General features: G+C 48.1%; 1 protein-coding gene across 2 annotated transcripts in view; it reads right to left on the minus strand.

Annotated features, from left to right (window-relative positions):
- The window catches only part of PRRG2 (proline rich and Gla domain 2), a 346,092-nt gene that overhangs the window by 161,798 nt on the left and 158,966 nt on the right, over window positions 1-25,328 (minus strand). For both annotated transcript variants that reach the window (XM_078655284.1, XM_078655285.1), the window contains exon 2: window positions 18,055-18,193. The gene's annotated coding sequence lies outside the window, so the exon portion shown is untranslated. The remainder of the gene's footprint in view (window positions 1-18,054; window positions 18,194-25,328) is intronic.

Here is a 25,328-nt window from a genome sequence, read left to right on the forward strand (position 1 = left end):
CAAACACATAGCATTACATTGCAGTAGGCGTAGCAGTGGGTGGAGCAGAAGGCGTGACGCGTAGCAGTCGCGAGAGATAACAGTAAAAGTGGGTGTAACTGGGAGTATACATAGACATGTGATGCAAACGTAACAGAATATGTCATGAATGGGCGGAAACATTGGAGGGGGCTACCTAAGGAGCCGGGACCTCTAACCTAATGGTGCGCGAAAACTGGCAATGACGTGTTACTAGGAGAAGCTGGGGGCTATGAACTCTGTGCTAGGAGCAGAAACTAGAGTCTGAAGGGTCGGAGCGACATGTACCTAAACCCTATCTGGTATCTGATGTTTAGGGAACATGTTGATATAAACTAGAAGTCATGAGGGGAAAAGCTAACTTGATTCTAAGACTGGACCATGCATTATTCTACATGTAGTGCGTGATGAAGAATACTAAATGACCATTAAATACAATATTTCTCTAACGTGGAGCCGAATAGGCTAGACAATGACGGAAACTATTGATGCAGTTCAGTAGCTTAGGAATGCAGAGGAGGAGGACTGAACTGATAACTGGAACTATAACATACTTTTGGCAGACTCAGAGGCAGAGCCAAGCTGCACCGGGCACTGCGAGGCAGGAAGTAAGTGAAGGGTCGAGGATACAGGTGGGGGCTGTATCGCTCCTCAGCGAGGCTTTCAGGAGACAGGAGCTGAATCTGTGGTCCGGGCCCTTTTGAGGCCTGGAAACGGGGACTTTATAATGGAATAACGTGCACACTGAGAAACGTGGCAACATTACTTTACATAGGCCTGATATTCGTAGTATTCACGAGGACTGGAAACTGGCATACTAGAGGTGGACACAACTGTAATTGCGTCATTAATCGGACATGGGGAATAACATATGCATATTGGTCATGCACACATAACATATGATGGATGAGGCGTAGGGACACAGAACATGGCAAAATTTACTTTTCCACATACCCTCCTTGTCACTACGTTTCCATCAGGAAACATCAATTTTCATGATACCATCTATCATTTCATACAGTACCATTTGCTCGTCTCGAATTGTCTTGGAACGGGATTTAGAACGGGGCTTGGGACTAGGAATACAAGAGGTAGCACACATGCTGCAAATCGCAGGGCCACATTGTATACAGAGGCAGCAGCTAAATATGATCGCTACTGCAATACCTAGAAAGGACAGGACTTTCCATCCCCATGCGGAAATTACATTCCAGAACCAACCGGACCATGTCCAGGTGCCTGGATCTCGGTGTAACAGATGGGCAATTTTATGGAGTCTGGTTATAGCTGAATAAACAGACGGCGCGTTATTTGGAATGAAAATGCAGCAACTGGATCCGATGACTCTACAGGCCCCGCCCCTATCGGCCAGTATGACGTCAAGGACGAGACGATTTTGCAAAACGACAAATCTCATAGCAGATTGTTCTTCGGTTAGGTTACCTAGAGCAGAGGCAGTCTCATCTACTACTGCTTCAAAGGTTCTTGTCAACCTACGGATTAGCTTACTGTTTACAACTGTGCCTAAATAAGGGAACACACCTTTATCAATATCAATGAATTGCTCTGCAGCAGTTTCAGTATAATCGACAATCGGGAGATTTCTCTTGTGTCTGGTATGCACTAGGAAGGAATTCCTATGATAGTCAGGTGGGGCTAGGAAAACAGGTGGCAGTAGGAAGGCAATGTAACAGGTTCCCTCCCAATCGAGGGGCAGACGGACATATGCAGTTTGACCACAAATAAAATAAGAATGACGTGAAGCTTTGAAAATAGATTTCCCACTGTCACTATATTGGACAACAGTAGTACATTCACTATGACCTATGTGTACAGAACCATAACTACGGACACATAATTCGCCTTTGACTGGTAGTACTGAAATAGCAGGTAAGTCTGGAGTAGTATCAGACTGAACATTCAGGACCATGAAATTCGACGAATAATTACCTAAATTATATACTTCATTTTCTAGATCTAAACCTGTTCTGTGGGGGAGACCTTGCTTGTCTGGAAAACATGTACTGTTAAGAAAAGACATATCTGTTGAGGATGACGTTAACGTGGACCATGCTCCACACGAACCATTGTGTGAGAATGGATAACTAAAAAGTGGCAGAACTCCCTTCGGTGTCTGAAAAGGGGGGAGTCGACCACACACCCAACAATTAGTGGCATTGCTGGTCTGGTGTGAATAATGTAACATACGGATAAATGTGTTGTTGCGCATAGCGAGGCGGTAAGAATATTCGTGAGGAGGCAGATCACTAAACGTGTGCTCTACTGTAGCATTAGTAGACATATTTACATGAGGAACTGGAAAACACAGGAAAAGTGCGTAGCTGGTGCAGGAAATCATTATGCTGAGAAATAATATGAAACTCAGAAAAACGATACATTTGATTGAACTTTGACTGACTCTCTCACTATGGGGGTCTATTTTATACATGTCAGAAACAGTCTAACCGTTTCACTTAGGGGAGGACTTATACAATCAAACTGACTGACTTATTTTACTAGACCTGAGCTTCAACTTATACTCCTGTTGCGGAGTTTTCTCTAACAAGGGAGGGGTTGTAATAATGTCTTGTGCGGGACAGTCCTTTGAAACAATGTTCTGGCAATCCTTCGAATCCTGGAAATCCTTGGAAATGTTCTTGGAGACTGATTTCAATGGATTGAAAAGTTTTACATGAGAAAGGTGGACCCACCCCTTCCTGCCTTCCAACTTGACGGCAGTTCGGGTGGTCAAGAGGACCTGGCGTGGCTCCTTCCAACGTGGTTCCAGCGGACTTGATCTGTCGAAATTTCTGATCATCACAAGGGAGCCTGGAACGATCTCGTGCGGTGCCACCTCGGTATTGTCTGGAAATGCGGCGGCAACCTGTGAACGACATGAGTTGAGGGCAGACATCAAGGAAGCTAGGTAATCCGTCAGCATATTACATGAAACATCGGTAATACTTCGGGGTCTAGGAGTACCCCACATGTTAGGGGGGCGGCCGAATACGACCTCATACGGGGACAGACCTGATCTGGAATGTGCGACCATACGCATATAAAATAAAGCGACTGGCAGAGCTACTAGCCAGTCCACACCCTTATCTTTACATATTTTAGCAATTCGAATTTTCAGAGTCTGATTATGTCTCTCAACGAGACCGGCTGCTTCAGGATGGCGTACACAATGAAACTTCCACTGGTACCCTAACAAAAGGGAAACGTGCTTCATTAACTCTGAGGAGAATGGCTGACCGTTATCAGAATATACGACTCTAGGGAGTCCGTATCTAGGGAAAAATTCACGAACCAACTGCTTGGCAGTGGTCGCGGCTGTGTAATCTGGGACTGGATATGCTTCTGTCCACCTGGACAAAGCGCATACAACTACAAGGACATACTTGAAACCTCGACATCGCTCCATCTGAATATAATCCATCTGGAGGACCTCAAAAGGGTGGTCAGGGGGCTGGAAACCACCTTGTTCCACCGGGACACTTTTACCTGGGTTAAACTGACAACATATCATACAGGTACGGACTTTCTGCTTGGCTGCAGCTCGTAAATGCTTATTGAACCAAATATTCTGGATACTGTCTAACATAGCTTTTTCTCCTAAATGGGCTGGACTATGTGCGGTATTGATAATGATTTGAACCATAGAATCGGGGAGAAACCATGTGGCTCTACCCTTCGTTAACCATCCTTGATCTGTCTGGACCCCTCCTTGTTCAGACCATTTCTTGATTTCATCGGGAGTAGCATGTAACTGTATATCTATGACATCTTGTGTAGGGTCCTTAACTGTCATGCATGTAATCGGATCTGGAGTATGTGTCATATTAACTGGAATGTCTGGAGTCTGTGCTGTAAGCTTGGCTGTGCGGTCTGCTAGATCATTACCTTGGGAAATAATATCAGTAACTTTCGTATGTGCTTTGCATTTCATGATAGCAATAGATGTCGGTAAATGTATGGCATCTAACAGGGCTTGAATAAGGAGACCATGCTGAATCTTGGTTCCATGAGAAGTCATGAAACCTCTCTCCTGCCAGAGCACTCCGAAGTCGTGTACAACTCCGAATGCGTAACGTGAATCTGTGTAAACATTAACTTTCAGGTTCTTGGCATGTATACAGGCTTGTGTCAGAGCGACTAGCTCTGCTGCTTGAGCGGACAGGGTGTCAATACGGTGTGTCTTGATAACTTCAGTGTCAGTAGTCACTGCATACGCGGCGACTAGTTCTCCTGTACTAGTTCTCATACATGAACCATCCACATAAAGTGTCAGGTCGGGATCTGGTAACGGAATGTCTGTCAGGTCTTGTCTTGGCTTTGTCGTAATGTTAACTACTTCCACACAATCATGTGGGTCTGGATTTGAATTAACTGATGGTAACAGTGTAGCGGGATTCAAAATGTTGCAGCGTCTAATTTCTATGTGAGGCTGGAACAGTGTCAATTCATAACCTGTTAAACGTGCAATTGTCAAGTGCTGAGTTTGTGTTCGGTTTAAAAGAACTTCTACTGAATGTGGGACTTGTACCGTCAAGGAATGTCCTAAAACTATGGAATCACTTTGTCTGATAGCTAGTGCTGTGGCTGCAACTGACTTGAGGCACGCAGGCAACGCCTGGGCGACTGGATCTAATGTGCTCGAAAAATAAGCACAGGGCTTGTATTGTCCTGCTTGATCTTGTGTGAGAACAGATAATGCTGTACCTTCCCGTTCAGTAACGAAAAGTGAAAAAGGCTTACTGTAGTTCGGTGTAGCTAGAACTGGAGCTTGACATAGGGCTTTCTTTAACTCGTTAAAACTAAGTGTATGTTCAGATGTCCAAGGGAGGACAGTCGATACGGCTGCCTCCTGTGTCGTTAACTGTATCAGTGGCTTGGCTAGAAATGCATACTGGGGAATCCATTGTCTACAATAGGAAGTAAGGCCGATAAAGGCACGTACCTCCTTCTGGGTTCTGGGCTGGGGAAGACTCGCTATTAACTGGATACGGTCTGGTGTCAACTGCCTACCCCTCTTGGACAGCAAGTGTCCTAAGTATACCACTTGCTGGACACAGAATTGAAGCTTCGAAGGTGACACCTTGTGCCCCATCTCGGCTAGAAAATACAGAACTGTAAGTGATGCTCGCTCGCAAGCACGTTCAGAACGGGCTGTGATCAGTAGATCATCGACATACTGGAGCAGGGCAGTGTCAGTTGGCATGTGAATATTGTCTAGTTGTCTCTTGAGTGCTTGACTGTAAATACTAGGGCTTTCCGTGAAACCTTGAGGAGCGCGTGTAAACATATAGCTCCTTCCATTTAAACAAAATCCGAAAAGAAACTGGCTGTCTGGATGAATTGGAACACTAAAAAATGCATTCTTGAGGTCTATGACAGTGAAAAACATGGCTTCGGAATCAATGGCTGTTAACAGGGAAGAGATGTCTGGAACAACTGGGTACTGAGGAATGATACATTTATTAAGCTCTCGTAAATCAATCACTAATCGATATACTGGGGGTGCATTCGGATCAGTACGTTTCATGACTGGAATGATCGGAGAATTGCATACATTGGAGTCAGTTTCTACAACTACTCCTTGAGCCATGAGCTCGTCAATAATTTTGGATAAGGCTGCTACAGCCTCGGGTGGCAATCTGTACTGCCTGATTCGTGGTAACACTACACCTGGCTTGAGAGTCACACGATGGGGTGTGATTTGCATGTAACCTACATCGGTTGGACCTTGCGCCCATAAATGCTGCGGAACTTTAGACAGTCTTGAATCAAAATCTCGTAACACATAGTGACCCTTAAAGTCACGTAGGAACAGACGTATTCCCTCTGGGGAACAGCAAATAACTGCACCTAACTCTTTCAGTGTCTTAATACCTAATAGATTTTCTGGACATGACTTAGTAAGTAACAGATCAGTAGTACGGGACAATGGACCTACTCCTAGAGTAACTGGCTTAGATATTTCATTAACTATTGGTTTTCCTGAAAATCCAAGGGAAACATTTCTTGAGCCTGAGAGCGGAGCCCCTGGAACTTCGGCATGACTAATTGTGGTCCTACTTGCCCCTGTATCGATCAAAAACTTTCTGTCTTTCCCTAATACTTGACTATGAACATAGGGACCTTCTTGATCTACAGGTATCTCGATGAGAGGCAAGCCTACCTCCCTCTCTAGGCTGTTTCATGAATATGACTGGTACTCTGGATACTCGGACTGTGCATACTGGTACATCTGTGATGTAACGTGCTGTGTTGCAGCAATGGGCTGCGGTACTGTAACTGTCTGTGGTGCATTCTGTGACTGAGGAGTCTGTGAAACTTGTTCTTGTCTAGGCGGACGTGGTCTTTCTTTAGTCTTACCAGTAGCTATGTTATGTTTCAGAACTGCACACTCGTTTATAAAATGACCTGGCTGTTTACAATAATTGCAGTTCCCTTTAACGGGAGCTGCAGGATGACTGGCTTGATTCGGACCCCTCTTCTGACTGTCTTGAGGAACAGATTGTGCAACTAGCACTTTCATTTTCGTGTCTTTCATACGTTTTCTCTCGTGTTCTTGCTCTTCCCTGATTCTATTCTGGTGATACTGGAGCATCTGGAGCATCTGGGACGGAGTATTTGCTTGCCAGGTGCTTTCGACTTTCAAAACTCGGTTTTTAATTTGTGGACTTGAATTCTCGACTAATTTAGTAACGAAAAGGTGAGGGTATGACTCACTACTTGTCTTGAGACCACTGTTAATACTGAAACATTTCTCAAATCTAGAATAAAAATCACTAATGTCTTCATCTTGTTTCTGTTTACAGGCTGAGATTGCATCCCAGTCTTCTTTCCTAGTTGTCAATAATCTGGGTAAAACTTGAATCAATAATTCTGGTAAATCTTTACATTTATCTCCAAGACCGGTACCTGGTACTCGTGCCTTGTCTTCAGCTTCTAGAGCTGCCCAATCGATCTTTTTCTCTCCCACCTCCCATTCTTTTTCCTTTAACTTTTCATACACCCCTGCGGGTAACAGGACCTTTAACATTTTAATGATATCTGGGTAAGTGTATTCTCCCATACGGAGCATGTCTTTTAATTCTCTATGGAACCCTGCTGGATCTTTGTCATGACAGGGAATTAATTTCTTCATTTCAAGAAGTTCCATCTTTGATATTGGAGTGTATACAAACACTCGTTGCATTACGCCACCCGCCCCTTGGACTGGGTGGACTTCTCGTAACGGATTCTGTCTGTCTATGTAGAATGATTTACTTTCTGGGGGTGAGACATGAACAAAATGCGGGTTCAAAAACGTTCTATACTTGTGACGCTGTTCTAGAATGACACTAACTAAATCGGTACCTAGACCTCTCCATCTATACTGGAGTAACTTATTCAGGATATCGTGCAACGGGCCTGGATCAGAATGTTGACCCTCATACAGAGTAATGAGGTGCTGGATCATATACATTCCCACCAGTCGTTGCTCGGCTGGGGGCAATTTCAGAAACATTTGTGCCACTATTTCGTCTGGAAAAGTGGTAGAATCAGTAATCCATCGGACTGCTGATCGGGCTAGTTCTTGTTCATGCATAGTACTTAGTTCACTGTAACCGACTCGTGATTTCAGAATGTGATCGGTAGCTTGAAATACTTGTTCTAGGGAACCTTGTTCTGGTACTAGATGTTGAAAAATAGACTTGGGTTCTAGACGTAAATGGCGATCTGGAAATCTGGATTTTCCTACATACGCTATTCTGGCGGGATTCTCATTCTCTTCCTCTTCAGGATCAGAGATACTTTCTTTCTCGCTTACTTGTGCTGCTTTACGCTGGTCGTGTAACCTTATTATTTCTTTACGAATTTTCTTGTACATACTCTCCATGGCACTGACGGTCTTGTGCTTACCCTCGGCTATATTATCACTCCACCTTGTCAGGATTCTCATTTCGACGGGATCTTTAGACGGGTAATCTTGTTCTCTTATTAAACAATTGATCAGGAACTTTAATATCATGAGCTGAATCTCGGCTTTCCTTTGAGACATAATCTCGCCAATACTTTCTGGATCATCCCCTGTACGGATGAAACGATATATTCTGTCTAGATCTTCTTTCATATTCGGTAAGGTGACTAGATACTCGGTCACTCTCCTTACACGTAAGGAATATAAAACCATAGTATATTCGCCTGGAACTGGATCATAGACACATTCGTTAAGGGCTTGCCTGATTTCTGTGACAGACTTATTACTTTTAGGAGTACGCTGTGATGCTTGAGCATGTAATTCGAGTGCTGATAAACGCTTGTGTGGCGGCGGGGTTTGAGGAGTAGCTCCTCCTGCGGCCCCTAAACTGGAGTCGTCTACTGAGGCTCTACGTCCTGGCAGAGTGGGAAATGGAACTGTAGGCTGGACCGGGGGTACCGTAACAGGTACTCCGGTGTCTGGAGAAGCGGGAAGTGCCTGATTTACAGGGACTGGCGGAGCACGAACAGGATTTGCATATTCGGGGACTGTGTCGTCCAAATAGGACGAAATAAAAATATCAGCTGCGGTCGGTTTGTGACGTAGCTTGGTCGGAATTAATGGCGGCGGGAAATTACTGGGTGCCTCTGGGGTCGCTTTTGGCAGGCCTTCGGCAAGGAGAGGATACATACCCTTAATAAGGGCATGCCTCTGTCTGCCTGACTGTTCGGCTTTGACTTGTTCACCTATCTCGATTAATTCTCTTTCTTGGGCTCGTTCTTGGGATTCTCTACTTAACTCTGACTTTCTGACTTCCTTTTCCGTTCTTCTATGCGCCTCCTTACGTCATAACTCGATGGCATCTTTCTGTGACTGTCTGGCTTTCTTTTTCCATAATGCTTCTTCTACTCGCATGATACATTCGGCATCCCATGTACCCGATACGGGCCATCTATACTTTTCTTCTAACTGTTTGGTATATTCTACCCATAAATCTAGATACATTATGGCGCTTATGCCATGTTTCTGATACATAAAATGACCTGGACTGTCCCTAGGCGGGACAGGAACTGCTTCCTCTAACAGACCCTTTCTAGTTTTTAACTGACGTAACTTGGAAAAGAGCGGCATTCTAAACTTGAATCGGAACACAATACAATACACGAAAAACAATAACAATTGGGAAAACAATTCAGGCATACCACGACATTGGAAATACATTAAACAATATCATAACATAACAGTTCGAACAGAATACTACCTGAAAATACTGAAAACAGAAACAGAACAGAATTCTCGAGAACGGGACAGACTAGAGTTACTGGATGCACTGCTGTAACAGTACGGAACATACCGGTCCCATAAAGGAACGCATCAAGACCCGTATCCACCTAGGTGAACACTTCGTTTGTGGGCTTGGGTACCACCAACCCACGGACCAGGAGTCAATTTAGATTGGTCCTGTCTAGATACTACCCCAGCAATGGTACTCACCGGGCAGCACGGAACAGAAGGCCTCGAACGGGACTGGACTACGACGGACTTCGGACTTCGGACTTCAGTTACGGGTGGGCCTCCGGATACCTCGGACCTTGGACTCTCGGCTTGGGCTCTGGTCGGGACTCGCCGCGTTCCTCCACCGTCTCGTTTGGATGCTGGACCGCCTCCTCCGTCTCCTCCGTGGGCCTGAGGGATACTCGGTGCAGAAATATCTGCCAGTGCACGGTATGGTTCCGTCACGACTGCAGAGGGTCAGGGGTCGGCGTGGCTTCACCGACGCGTGGGGAAAGGGCAAGTCCCTATTCGGGCGCCATTATGTGGTAAATAAATAAATAATACCCTATTTTTGACTAGACTTATAGCATAACAGATAGCTCAATAAAATAAGAGTCAAGATTCGAGGTAGTAGGAGTTTCGGCAGGTTTATTACAGCATAAGGACAGGATCAGGACAACCTGCATAGGAACAGAATGACAGGGCCCAGCAGGACAACTGGGGCCCAGCAGGGGAAAAGAGGCCCAGCAGCTGCTGGGGCTAGGTCTGGGATGAGCGCGCTAACTTTCAATAACAAAACATTGATTTATATACATAGCGCAAACACATAGCATTACATTGCAGTAGGCGTAGCAGTGGGTGGAGCAGAAGGCGTGACGCGTAGCAGTCGCGAGAGATAACAGTAAAAGTGGGTGTAACTGGGAGTATACATAGACATGTGATGCAAACGTAACAGAATATGTCATGAATGGGCGGAAACATTGGAGGGGGCTACCTAAGGAGCCGGGACCTCTAACCTAATGGTGCGCGAAAACTGGCAATGACGTGTTACTAGGAGAAGCTGGGGGCTATGAACTCTGTGCTAGGAGCAGAAACTAGAGTCTGAAGGGTCGGAGCGACATGTACCTAAACCCTATCTGGTATCTGATGTTTAGGGAACATGTTGATATAAACTAGAAGTCATGAGGGGAAAAGCTAACTTGATTCTAAGACTGGACCATGCATTATTCTACATGTAGTGCGTGATGAAGAATACTAAATGACCATTAAATACAATATTTCTCTAACGTGGAGCCGAATAGGCTAGACAATGACGGAAACTATTGATGCAGTTCAGTAGCTTAGGAATGCAGAGGAGGAGGACTGAACTGATAACTGGAACTATAACATACTTTTGGCAGACTCAGAGGCAGAGCCAAGCTGCACCGGGCACTGCGAGGCAGGAAGTAAGTGAAGGGTCGAGGATACAGGTGGGGGCTGTATCGCTCCTCAGCGAGGCTTTCAGGAGACAGGAGCTGAATCTGTGGTCCGGGCCCTTTTGAGGCCTGGAAACGGGGACTTTATAATGGAATAACGTGCACACTGAGAAACGTGGCAACATTACTTTACATAGGCCTGATATTCGTAGTATTCACGAGGACTGGAAACTGGCATACTAGAGGTGGACACAACTGTAATTGCGTCATTAATCGGACATGGGGAATAACATATGCATATTGGTCATGCACACATAACATATGATGGATGAGGCGTAGGGACACAGAACATGGCAAAATTTACTTTCGCCTCCATTATTCAGCCGCGGCTTTGCTCCGACTGCGGGGCCATTGGTCCCTTGATCCCTGCTCTATTCATCGGATCGCACTGCTGGGCTGTAACTCTCCCTGCCACGCCTGTCCATCTGGTTGCCCGTCCCCTCTCGTGTCATCTCCGTCCCTCGCCCCACCCATCACTGATGATTCTCATCCTCCATCATTATCTATCAGATTACTTAATACTAGATCTGCTGCTAAACATCATCATGAACTTTACTCTTTTAGACACTGATAAACCCGACCTTCTACTGCTAACAGAAACATGGTTCACCGAAGCTTCCCTCCCTTCCCTCTTGGCCACCCTTCCCTCCACTTATTATGCCATCCGCGCCGACCGTCCTGGTGGGAAAACAGGTGGAGGCGTTGCGCTTATCGCCCGCTCAGATTTCCAGTTTCAAGTCCTCCCTTCTCCCTCCCTGGTCGGAATCGACTATTTGGTGGTCCGCTCTTCCTCCCTTTCACCCCATCTAGCCATAGTGCTTGTCTACCGTCCTCCTCAACAAACTCCCTCTTTTCTCCCGGCCTTTCAAGATCTACTTGGCACCCTGGCGGTCAACTATGCCTCGGTTTTAGTCCTCGGGGACTTCAATTATTGGCCTTCGGACCCTAGGGAGTGCGTGTCATCTAAGGATTTCTCAGAAACTCTCCTTTCTCTCAATTTTGTTTCTTTTGTCCACTCCCCTACTCATATTCACGGGCACATCCTTGACCAGGTCTGGTCCCTTAACTGTACCCTCTCCACGCTGGTGATTGCCCCTTGCACTTGGTCCGATCACTTTATTATTTCGTTTTCCCTTAGTCTTTTAGTAGCTAAGACCCCTATGCACATCAAAAATTCCTGGGCCCGTAACTGGGGTAAGGTCAATGTACCTGATCTTTCGACCGCACTCCTGGCCTCTCTTCCCCAGCTATCCGGACTAGATTCCGCAGCCCAAGCTTCAGCCATTGATTCATGGCTCACGGAGGGAAGCGATTGTTTAGCTCCTCTCCGGCGTACCTCGATTAGGCGCCCTAAAGACGCCAATCGATGGTTCAACATCGAGCTGAAGGAACTGAAGCTCACTGTTCGTAGGGCTGAACGCAAGTGGAGACTGGATTACTCTTCGAACACCAGGACCCACTACGTTCACCTCCTGGGGACCTATAAGCGAAAAATCATTGAGGCCAAGAAAGCATATTTCTCGGCGAAAATCTTAGCGGCCGAGAATCAACCAAAGGAGATTTTTACCATCACTCATGATTTGGCGTTCTCGGACCGGACCACACTTAAGCCCCCCCCTTCCCAGAAACTATGCGATTCATTGAACTTGTACTTTGTCGATAAAATCACGACAATCAAATCCAATATCCCTCCGCCTTCTCCCTCTTTTGTTGACCCCCTCCTTCACTCGTCTCCTGCCACCTTCACTTCCTTTCCTCCACTTTCTGAAGAACTCCTTTTGTCCCTTCTCCCTAAAATTAAGTCCGGCTCTCCATCTGATATATGCCCGGCTCATATTCTACGGCAGATTTACACTGCCTGCCCGTCGCCCCCTCTGGGCTTCCTTAACGATTCACTAGCCCGAGGGGTTGTCACTCCTTCTTTAAAAGCCGCCTCTATCGTTCCCATATTGAAGAAGCCGGGAGCCGACCCTTCTGTGAGGGCTAACTATCGCCCCATCTCCCTTCTCCCTTTTTTGGCGAAGGTGCTCGAGCGGCATGTGACATCTGCACTCAGCACCTTCGCCGAGGAGAATGGGAGGTTGGCCCCTTGTCAGGCGGGTTTTCGGCCAAGGCACTCAACCGAGTCAGTGGTGGTGTCAGTATCTGACTCCCTCAGAGAGGGTATGGACTCCGGTAGACCGCAGGCGCTGGTCCTTCTTGATTTGTCCGCCGCCTTTGACACGGTGGACCATTCCATCTTGCTTTCCCGTGTCAAGGCGGCGGGCGTAGGAGGATCAGCCCTCATCTGGCTCTCGTCCTTTCTGAGGGACCGGACCCAGGCGGTCCATCTTGGGGAGTTTTCAGCTACCCCCTGCCAGGTCCAGTGCGGTGTCCCCCAGGGTTCTTCTCTTTCTCCTTTACTCTTTAATCTTCACATCGCTCCGCTCATCTTTTCTCTACAGCACCTGGAGGTCTCGGTATTTAATTATGCCGATGACCTCCAGCTCATCTTTAATCTCTCTTCTAATTCTGATTCTATTTCTAATTTCCAATCTACTCTATCTTTTATCAGGGACTGGATGAATCTCAACCACCTGAAACTCAATCCCGATAAAACGGAACTTGTGGTGACGGGTGGTTGCTCCAGTCCCTGGAATTCACTTTTCTGGCCCCCCTCCTTTGGTTCCCCTCCCACTCCGGTTTCCTCTGTTAAGACTCTGGGTATCAAGCTCAACAACCAACTCACCATGCACTCCCAGATTGGTTCTGTGGTTTCTTCTTGCTTCCTTACTCTTCGCACCATTCGCTCTATTTCCCGTTTCTTTTCTTTCCCTGCACTCAAGCTAATTATGTCCGCACTGGTCCTGTCCCGCCTGGACTACGGGAACATTTTGTATAATGGTATCCCTCAGTACAGCCTTCGTAAATTGCAATTAGTGCAAAACCAGGCTGCCCGTCTTGCCTTTGGTCTCCCCAAATTCCACCACTCCTCCCCTCTCCTGAAAACCCTCCACTGGCTTCCGGTGCGGGAACGTGCCTTGTTTAAACTAGGCTGCGTGGTGTTCCAGGCCAGGATTGGCCTGGCCCCTCTATTCATATCATCGGCCATCAAGGCCTATGTCCCTGGCAGAGACCTCCGATCCTCAGCCCAACTCCTCCTAGTTGTGCCCCGCTTCCGGAAAAAGAAACAGGGTGGCTCGAAATTTTCCTTTCTTGCCCCCTTGTTTTGGAACTCTCTCCCTTTCTACCTCAGGTCCCTCACTGATTATTCTGCTTTCCGCAAAGCCTTGAAGACCTTTTTATTCCCTCAGACTCTTCCCTAGGTTTTGTCCAGTTCCAGCTGCTGCCTTAGCGACTGTCCCCGCTCTGTGGGCCGCCCTTGACTTTAGCGCCAAGAAACCGTTTAGGTGTATGTCGCGCTTAATAAATACTTTAAACTTAAACTTAAACTTAAACTTATGAACCCGAAACCGGTCCCATGATGCTTGTTACCGGTCCAGGGAAGACATGGCTTGGCAGTTCGGGCTGGACTGTTCCCATGAGGCACAGGGTCAGACTGACATGGCAATGTCTGAACTGGGGTGGTGGAGTGAGCTAAAGAATGATGATGGATTAAACCCAGATCAGTTGACTGGGGGTGAGTGTTTGATTTGCCCAAACGCTCCGTCCATCATCCCTTTTTGTATCGTAGTGTTTAGACTGACCTTGTTCGATATTTGCCTGCAATAGATTCATGGTAGTGTGACGGTACTAAAATAACAATGATTTCACATTGGTTTGCATTTCTGTTCCAAATGCAACCTATATACCCAGAGATGCTTATGTTACTCTATTCCCTGCTGAGTTGATTATGTATCGATTGTATCAAAAATCACGCGTGGCGCATTGTAAAAATAAATAAAGTATGTTTAAAAGAAAAAACTTCCTTGCACACCCACATCTCACCTCGGGGCGCTCCACTGGCTCCCCATTCACAAAAGCAGTCAATTCAAACTCATCACCTCATCATACAAACACCTACAAAGCCCTACACAATACGGGACCAGCATACCTCAATAACCTTTAACACTTTCACAACCTATCAAGACACTTACGTTCAGCCTCACTCACACACACCCTATATTCACAAAAGCAGAGGAGGAAGTCGCTTGCTCTCATACATCGCACCCAAAACATCGAAAGACCTCCCACAACACAGAGTCTCCTCCTGGATACCTGAGTTTCGTAAGAAGCTGAAGACCAGGCTCTTACAATAATCCTGCGGGACCAAATGCCTACACACTTGCTCAAGCACCTGCATACCCATGCGGGTGATTAGAACTCTCTATGGATCGCCATAACAGAGTACTATGGAAACTGACACCAATTTATTCCATATTTGCCAAAATCTGTAAACCCCTCATTGAAGAAACCAAAGAGACACACCAACCTGAAAAGTCTTAAAGACAAACAAGAAACCTGAAGAACTGTTCTACAATTTACTGGCCACTTTTGGGTTAGGCAGACTCTCTAATGTCAACATGCCTTCCACCTACTTATCAGAAATCTCTTGATTTCTCCAGTGCTAGGCAATGCTGAACTTAATCATCATATGAACCACAGGCCAGGAACATCTAGGAGTCTTACTAGATCACAGAGAAAGGAAGGCAGCTAAGCCCACTGCTTTCACCACCATAAGTGGTTTAAAAACATTCAGCTCCTAAACACACATTCATGGCCCTCAAATGAGCCATAATTAAAGAATTATATAGGATATAGGTGCCAAACAATTGATTAGAGGGCAGCGCGCAACACAGTCGGTGCGATCGTGCAAGGAAAAATCAATCCTCGTAACAATTTCTCAACAAAGCAAATACGTTACACTCCCGAGATTTTGTTTAAAGCTGTTTTATTAGCTTCCCACCATCACCATTTGTTGAGTAATATATATTATGTGAGCAAGGGCATCTACCCGAAACGCGTCAGATTTGTGAGCTCTGTAACAAATAAAGAATCTTGCCTGAAATTTGGGATCCGCGTCGTCTCTGTTCGCCTGCTGGATATATATATATATATATATATATATATATATATATATATACACATATATGTATATATATATATATATATATATATATATATATTATTTTTACTAAAGTTAACTGTGTGAACCAGCAAATAAAAAAAAAAAAGACGGTCGAAGAAAACCAAGCTAGCTGTAACTAGACTGATAACTTGGTCCCCTTTCACTATATTACTTCCACATCCAGTAGCACCCTGACAAGACCAACACTGATGCAGACAGCTTAACTAGGAGTGTACAACCACACTCTTCTAAACAAACCTAGAACTAGATGGCAGAGGCTCGGGTGAAACCAGCATGCAACATTCTAAGTGATCAGCCTGCTTATGAGACGTCAAAACATCAGAAAGCCACAGATTGTATGAGTGCCCAGTCTGAAATGACCTATAAGCGCACTGCTATGTAGTGTATTTCCAAGAGTTGAAAAAGAAGAGCTGGGCAGGCACAAGTGTCAAACCTCAAAGACGCCATCAGCTCAGATGGTCTAAGAGCCACAGACTTGTATTATTCAAGAAACAATAAAGACAGGTGGTGCATGCCCTGAATGAGCAGACTAGACATTTGGAGACTAACGAAACCTTGCAACTCACTAGGGAGATACAAATGTAACTGCCTTACCTGAGAGGGGTGAACTAATGTAAACTGTATGCTCAATGAAGCACTCACTACACCATTCTGAGGGTAGCGCACTAAAGGGACTAACTATCCAAATGGGCTAGTGTGTATTTTTGTCAATCTAAATCAACAAAAAAGAAATCTGGTAAATTCTGCTTATCCCAGACCACTTCATCAGGTAAGCTCAGGATTTTCCAACCAAAGACCAGAACGCATCTACTGATGCTTAAGTGTTATGGGAGAAGTTCTTCATGTATTATGGTGACAGTCAGAATCTACTGTGATACAAATCGTTCCGAAGTCCAAGCTCGCCAAACAGATGCTGCTGCTGCTCGACCAAGAGAACCAGCACTATACTATGCACTACCATCCACAGTGGGTTTCCTAAGTGGAAAGATTTAAGAAGACCCGGCATAACAGTTTGAGGATACATAAACTAGAAAAAAGCAGCAATTTGAATAGTATTTGGTTACACTGGTCCATACTTACACCTTCATCAAGAATGAAAAAAAAACAGCTTTCCCACATACTCCCCAAAGTTTTGAAGAGGACTGCTAGTCTACTTGTTTTGGGAGTCCATGTGGACTAGCAATGTGGCAAGAATTTAAAATAGTGGGATCAGATACAAACTTGCTCAGTTGTCAACAGCTGTTAAAAATAATAGTAGCAACAGGGTGATGAATGAATAGCACATTAAGGAGCAAGAAACCTTAAACTTGAGATGGAGCCCTAGACTGCCGTTTAGGACAAAGTAACAAGCTGGGTGAAAAACGAACTCCCACCCAAACGTTGTGCAGTGCAAAACACCTAGGATCCCTGGATACAGGAGGTAACAGGAACAGAACCACTGGCAATACAAGATGCTAAACAAAATCACTTGCTTCCCGCTGAAGAGGACAATAAATTGACAGATCAGCCATCAGTTTCTCAGACAAAAAACAGAAAGGAGTTTATGATCACAAAGAGAGATCTGCTGTGTACAATGAAGAAAGTCATGGTCTGAAATATAACCTCGGAAGAGCAACGTTATTTTGGAAGAACCGGAGGAATCAGATTTCAGTAGATCAGTGATGTGCCCCGATATTGTGTACAAATGGATAGACATCAGGGATCACCCAGAGTTTCTAAACCAAACTCAACAGAAGCCCAGACTTAGAACGAATCTGAATGTGAAGACTTTGCCCAGCGATCTAACCTCTTCAGCGCTCATAACGAGTTCAGCTCGTCATGAGCTACAGCGCTCCGGTGCTCATGACGAGCTGAGCTCGTCATGACCGCGCCCGTTCCGTGGAACGCTCACATGCTGGGCTGATTCCCCTGCAGTGCTGAGCGTTCCATTGGAACGGGTGTGGCCATGACGAGCTCAGCTCGTCATGAGCACCGGAGCGCCGTAGCTCATGACGAGCTGACCTCGTCATGAGCATGGGGGCGCTGTGCGCACCCCCCAGCACAGCGGGGGAAACAGCCCCGCCTGGAAAGGTTAACACTGCTACCTCGAGCTCATCTTCGAAGGCAGGCAACAAACTACTCCGGTGTGCAAAGCAGTGACACAGCTCCATAATCCACACACACCGCTCTGCCAATAGTCATTCCATCCAAAACACATCCCAACTTCCTTCCCTGCAATATAACCTTGTAATACGTTTTTTTCAACTTACAGTCTATGAAGAATAATGGAGCACTGCCGCAATAACGGTGGACTGTGCTTTTGGGAGGCCTAGTAATGACCTGCATGCAGCTCCACACAATTTAGTCTTCACAGTGACCGGAAAAGGAGGATGTGGTTACTTGATGGTCCTGTTGGAAACATCAAAGGAAAAAATGCATTAATAATGAGACGCAATCTTACGGACTCCTTTTACTTACACAGTTCCCAATCATATCATAAAATCAAACATTTGGCTCACTTGCATAACAAATACTGTGTTCTTCTATCTTTCTAGGCTTAGGTTATCAATCGCCTTTAAATTCCAATGGATCCAGTAACAAAAGTTGCCGGGCCCATCACAATTACAAGTTTTGCTTCTCACTGGGAGATTTTGGCTGCTAAAAGTTGCACAAATCTCTTTGTAAAACATAGGATGAGACCATGTGTGATTCGGCACAAAAATACCTACATGTTATTCCTGAAAAACTTAAAATCTACCCACCCTGTGTGACAGAGATTCCGGTAATCGGGGGCAGGGGAAAAACGGGAGTACAATGACCCACTCATAATCGAGGCCCTAGTCTCTGTGAATTAGGCTTCGGGTAGAAACATACATTGGTGGTAACATAGGCTTCAACCACCAGGAAACAATCTGGGAACTAATACACTGCGAGAATCCTTCATGGCAATGTTTCACAACTGACTTAGCAGGCCTCATGTGTTGTGCACGGTACTACATCTACCAGACACAGACAACTTAAGGCTGTGATTCCAACTAGTCCTTAATTTCCAGCCTAGTCATTATGTTTGGTTTTTCCAACTGAGTCGTTTGTAGCCACATATATTTTTTAAAAACACAGCTCTTGAGACGTCCCTGCTCCTGTGCGTCCTTTGCAATGTATAAATCTGTATGTGAGATTCCTTTGCTGTAGCATCCAGTTACTTACTCCTGTGTCGCTTGGAATCCCTGAATTACTCTGTGAACTGCCTCCTGCTTTCTGCCCCTTCCCTGTGCCAACTGTACTGATTGTCTGGTTTTTAACGGAGTTGGCAGCAACCTTTGCTGAAGAACCGACAGAAATTGCCTGTAACTACACTGGGGAGAAGGTTCTCTTGGGAATTATTTTCTGAAATCACTTCTTATTTAAAGAGTGCCACATTTAACTCTTCTGGACATAAAGGCTCAGACCAATACATCAACAAGCTATAAACTAACCATCTACACAGTCAAGGATTTTAGTAGACTTTAAAACCCCAGACAAACAACAAAAGTGTGCAAAGATGCAAAATCAATGCCAACTGTGATTTAACACTGGTGCTTATTTACAGCCGCCAATCAGCTTAAAATAGTTAGAACTCTTCATTATTCTACTATCATGGCAAAGTTCCGTATTGTGCAATGTGAAAATAAACTTATAGTAGATCCGTTATACTGCTTTGTGTTACTACCACATTGATTCCTAGGGCTGGTCGGCAAAGTATTTTGTTAGATCCTATAGTGCTAATGCAGTTTGGTGCCTTGGGTTGCAATGCAAGCAACCATTCCTGTAAGGGTGATGAGCTGCACATAGCAAGAGAAGCATGGTGCAGAGGGATTATATATGGTTTATGTGAGAACATATAGATTTTGTATGTTAAAGAATGGTAGACGTTGAATAACAGACAAAAATGCTGGACAAAAAAGAGGCAAGCTGATCAACCATGCATATGTAGATATCTTCAGATTTAGACTTGAGGGGACAATGGGAGGGCTCGGGTCTGTAGGAGTGAGCAGGTAAAAATTAGTTATAACTCATTTGTGTTGTTGCACAGGCTGGTCTAGGACACCACTTCGAAATTGCCTGAAAAGGCCCAACAACCACCTCAACGGCGACGAGTTGGTGAGACACAAGTGAGAATGACATTACGAACGTCAAATACGTTGTTGTTGGATGCACTGTACTGAGGTAACTGCATTCGCCGTAACCGAGGCACAAAATGTAATTATAAAACTGTATACGAATTGTCTTACGTCGTTCCTGGACAAAAACAGCTCATCTGTTAAACTAAATAGGTCAGGGTGCAATGGTGTTAAAAGTAACGCCGTTTAGTTTTGGTGACTATCATTTTGAAACAGAGTTCAACACCTGAGCGCCAAACATCAATGAGAGAACAGATAAACGAGAAATAATTTAACGTGACTGCGCAATTCGCATGTGCAGGAATACCACAACTTGTTTACAAAGGTTAAGAAACACATTGCAGTGGGTTTTAATTACACAGAAAAGTGTGAGGAAAATACCTACTTTTTTATCTATTATTCTTACAATTTCTTCCCGGCTATGCATTCCAGCTCAATGCAAACGCTACAAAGACCAGGTAGGCAGCCAGTGAGCCCTTCACCAGTATGATTTTATGAAGGGGGGGGGGGGGCCGACACCCGGGAGGCTCCCCCCCCAGGCTGTTTGGGAGGGGCGGGTGGGGGGGGGAGGGGCTTGGAGAACAGGGACCCCGACGGCCATTTTGTGATTTGGGCGTTTTTTTGGTATAGCCCAAAAGTAGCCCAAAGGCAGCCCAGCGCTTAAATGCGCTGGGCGCCCACTCCCAGCAACCATTTTGTCGTTGGTGACCTGGTGGCTGGGAGTGTAGCAAGGTAGTTTTTGTCAATTAGTTTGGGCCGTTGGTCGGTTAGGCAGCGCTTGTGTAGGGTTAGGATCGGTGTTTTGCGGTACACAGAGAGGTTTGTGCAGGTTTCTTTGTGTCGGCGGCGTGTGTGGTGCGACGATGTCGGAGGACGACGTGAGGGTCCTGGAGGCGATTCGCCTGCTCAGCGAGGCGGGCAGGCTTGACCTGGTGCTGGGGGACTTGCCCGGGCCATCGCGCCCGGTTCGGCAAGCGTCGGCCGGAGTAGCCGCGGCAGTGGCGGCTTGCCTGTCGCCGAAGCAACCGAAGCTGGTGGCAGCTGTGGAGCGGGGCCGCCCGCGTGGGCGAAAGACGGCCACCCTGCGGCGTGGTTTGGCGAGTCGTGGTGCGGCGTTCCCACCGCTTTCGTTTGTCGAGGTGAGTCGGGGGGGAGGGGAAGGGTTGGGGGGGGCGCTGGAAGTGGGGGGGCGGGTGGTGGGTCGAGGCGGCGGACTCTCCGCGCCTGGCGGACTCCGGGCCCGATGAGCGGCGGGCCGTGTCAGCGCCAGGGGAGGTGGGGAAGGCGGGCGGGGCCCGGGGAGGGAAGAGCTCGGCCCCGGCGGCGCAGGCATCGGCTTCAAGTGTTCGGGGCGGGGAAGGGGGGGGGGGAGGGCCTGGGCTGCTGTCAGGGGCCCCGGAGGGTTATTATTATTATTATTAAAAGGCTCTTCTATAGCGCATGGCCACTCGGGAGCATCCCAGCGCTTAAGACTAACCAGAAGGAGATAGATTAAAAGATGCAGGTCTGTATTATCTAGCTTTTGGGAACAGGAAGGTTTTTAACTTTTTCCGAAAGGCGAGTAGGTTAGGCTCTTGACGAAGAGGTGGAGGAAGAGCATTCCACAACCCCGCCGCGTTATGCGAGAACAGACGACCCCCTGTACGAGCCCTGCTAATCCTGGGAGTTATCAGAAGGTTTTGTTGGTTTGAACGAAGGTTCCTAGTGGGTTTGTATGGCCTGATCATGTCATCTAGGATAGGAGGGCCTCTTCCGTAGAGTGTTTTATGAACCGTGCAGAGTGTCTTGAAATGGATTCGCTCCTTTATGGGGAGCCAGTGCAAGGTGCAGAGCGCGGGTCTGGCTGATGTACGATGGCTAGTGCCCGTGAGTAGTCGTGCTGCGGAATTCTGGGCAACCTGAAGTTGCCGAATAACCGAAACAGGGGCTCCAAGATAGAGCGCGTTTCCATAGTCCAGCCTAGATAAAACAAGGGATTGGACTATGGTTTTCTTAGCTGTTTCGGGTAGCTGAGGAAGGATTTTTCGAATTGTTTTCAGCAATCCGAAGCAAGTGGCTACTGTCTTCCTTGCTTGGATCTTAAATGACAGCTCTGCGTCCAACCAAAACCCGAGGCTCTTTATCTCGGGTTTGGGGTGGGTCCGGGACCCATACAGGAGGGCCAGTGTATCGAGTTGTTAAATATGGCCTTTTTCCCTAGAAGCATCAGCTCCGTTTTTCCTCCATTCAATTTAAGGTGGGACAGGTCCATCCATTTTGCTACCGCCTCTAGGCAACAACAAAGATTGGAGGGGGGGGACTCCACCTGATTAAGAGAAACAACTAGCTGGGTGTCGTCAGCGTAGCTTACTAGTTGGATTCCAAAGGGAGCTACTACTTCTGCCAGGGGCGCCATATACACATTAAACAGTGTGGGGCTAAGGTAGGAGCCCTGTGGCACCCCACACTGTAATGGTATTGGTGGAGAGCAGCTGTCTCCTGAAAAGACCTTGAAAAATCTGTCGCCAAGAAAGGACTCCAGCCACATAAGTGCCCTGCCTTTAACACCGATCCCCCTAAGACGAGAGAGGAGGACACGGTGATTCACCGTGTCGAAGGCGGCGCTGAGGTCCAGGAGGATAATGGCCGCGCTGCCACCTGCGTCCAGAATCCTCCTGGAATCCTCTACCACCCTCAACAATGCCGTCTCCGTTCCCTGTCCTCTCCGGAACCCGGTTTGGGTTGGATGAAGCAAATTGTGGGTCTCCAGAAAGGATGCTAGTTGTTTATTTACCCATTTCTCGGCAAGTTTACTAATGCCAGGGAGCAGGGAAATGGGACGGTAGTTGGAAAAGTCTTGGGTGAAGGTGAAGCGGTGGGCTGGCAGGAGCGGCAGGGGGAGGAGAGGCTTTGTGCAGCGGCTGCTATGTTTCCGAGCGAGGCGCAGGGGGGGGCCCGTTTTGGTGGCAGAGGCCCCAGCCTTGGAGGGTGTGGGATGGCAGGGGGGGTGGGGGAGGGGCCGGGTGCCGTGCTTACGGAGGAAGAAATGGAGGCGATACGGCGAGTGGGCAGGCGGGGGAGTGGGCCCCTGGATATACAAGAGGTGGAATTGGTAGGGGGGGCGCGGGAGAGTGGGCGGGGGATGGCGGTGCGTTCCGGGAGGGGGGGGAGGGGAGGTCGCTGGTCCAGGAGGAGGAGGCAAGAGGGGACAGGCTGGTTGGGGAGGCCTTGGAGGGGAGGGGGTTCGGTCAGCCCCCTATTGTTTTCTTCGCCATCCCCACATAGGCAGCAGTGGGGGTCCTTGGGGGGCAGTTCCCTGGGGGAAGGGGAGTGGGCACAGATGGAGGGGTGGGGTGGGTTTCAGTTCCCAGTTAGGGTTCAGGGGCAGGGTGTGTGCGTTTTGCCTGAGGGGGAGCTGGATCCGGCGGTGGGTGGGCAGGCCTGGGAGGGTTTGGATGTGTTCCCAGCGTGGGCCGAGGGGGTGCGGGCGCAGGGAGGGCAGACATGGGGTGCGTGGGGCCCGGCCCCGAACTGGAGGGATGGGGGTGGGCATGGTCGCGGGAGGGGGGGCCTGGAGAAGGGTGGGGTGCGGGGGAGGCGGGGGGAGGTTGGAGGGGGGCGGTTGGCGGTCCTGTTAGGGCAGGTTGGGCAGGGGGGCGACGAGGATGGGCAGGGAGGGGCCCCCCTCCCTCCATTGCCAGCGCAGGGGCGTGTGGTGCGTATTGGGGGGGCAGAGGAGGGCCTGGGGGGGCAGGGATGGGGTGGGGTGCGTGGTGTTAGGGGCAGCAGGTCAGCTAGCGGTGGTCGTACTCCCAGCACTCCAGTCCAATGTTTTTCATTTCAGGATAGGTTACGTGGCGCATTGGCAGACTCGGTAGGGCGGTGTACGGCCCAACAGCGCCGAGGAGAAGGGAGGGCGGAGCCTTGCACGGCACGACCCGTACCGGCGGGGGATCCCGACACGGCCAGTGCACGAAAGTCCGGCGCGACTTCACTGGCCCCAACAACCGGCACGGCCCGACGGGCGGCCGGTACCGTGGATGTTTCTCTTCCCTTCAGGCAGCGCGAGGGGGAGTATCAGCGGGCACAGCTGGCTCCCCCAGTGGCAGTGTTTGCTGCTGGTTGTAGCAATGGGGGGTTGAGTAAGGCCCGGAATGTGAATTACGTGCAGGAGCCTCTGGAGTTGGAGGAAGTGGTGGTGTTGGATTACGACAAGGACAGCCCCGAGGAAGGGGAATGGAGGGAGGGGGGGGGTGTCTTCTCATCTGTCTGCTAACGTGTTACAGGCCACGCAGGTTGGTCGGCCTGCGGCGGTGATGGGCTCCAGGAGAGAATACGGCCCTGCAGCAGGGGCTCCTCGGACGGAGGACCCGCCCGGACGGTCGGCTTGGAGAGTGGCGCCAGGGCGAGCGCCTGTACTTGAGCCAGGTGAACGTGCTGTTACAAAGGCCAGGCCACAGATGGTGTCAACGGGGTCGGGAGGGGATGGTGCCGGGGAGGAGCTGGGTGGTAGGCTCCACTGGGGACAAGGGGTGCGCGAGGCAGGTGAGCAGACGATCCCACGGGCCAGACCAATGATGGTGTCAGTGGGAATTGGAAGTGATTGTGCTGTTGGGGATGAGCTGGGTGGTAAGCTCCACAAGGGGAAGTATGTCAAGGATCAGGCAGTGGGGACGGGGGTCAGACATTGCCGGGATCGAAGGTGGAAACGGGGGTGAATACGGAGCCGGAGGTAGCAGGTAAAGAGCCGGTGCCGAGTAAGGAGCTGAAGTTTAAAAGGCTTCCGTATATGGGGGTGACCAAGCCGCTGGGGGATCACCTGATGCAGGGCACGAAGGAGAGGATTTGGAAGGGGGAGTAAGTGGAGATCTTAAAGTTGTTGCACAGGGAGGTAAGGTCCAAGGAGGGGTCAAAGGAGGAGGAATATGAACTGGCAAAAAGACCGAAAGTGCCGCTTACTATTGAGAACTGGACGGCGGCATTTTTAATATATGCTAGTGTCTATTGCGAGAAGTTTCCCGAGCGTAGTGTGTCCATATTTAAATATATGGACGTAATCAGGAAAGCGCAGATCACAGGGGGGGGGGGTATGCCTGGGCCCAGTATGACGAGGAGTTTAGAGCCAGGATGGCTTGGGACGAGGAAGCAAAGTGGGGTGAGCTGGATGCAGATTTGTGGCAGCATACCATGGGGGCGTCTGCTGGGGGTAAGACATTATTTACAGCCAGTGGCTTGCCCTTAGTCCATCGGCCCTTTCCAGGGAAGCCCAACCGGGGAGGGGTGGGGTCTGCAGCTGCCACGCCGGGGGGATCAGGTCCTTGCTGGGAGTTCAATAAGGGAGTGTGCACGTGAGAGTATTGTAGATTCAGGCACGAATGCTCGCAGTGCGGGAGGAAACACCCTCT

The sequence above is a fragment of the Lissotriton helveticus genome, chromosome 7, assembly GCF_964261635.1.
Source record: "Lissotriton helveticus chromosome 7, aLisHel1.1, whole genome shotgun sequence".
Classification (NCBI taxonomy): domain Eukaryota; kingdom Metazoa; phylum Chordata; class Amphibia; order Caudata; family Salamandridae; genus Lissotriton; species Lissotriton helveticus.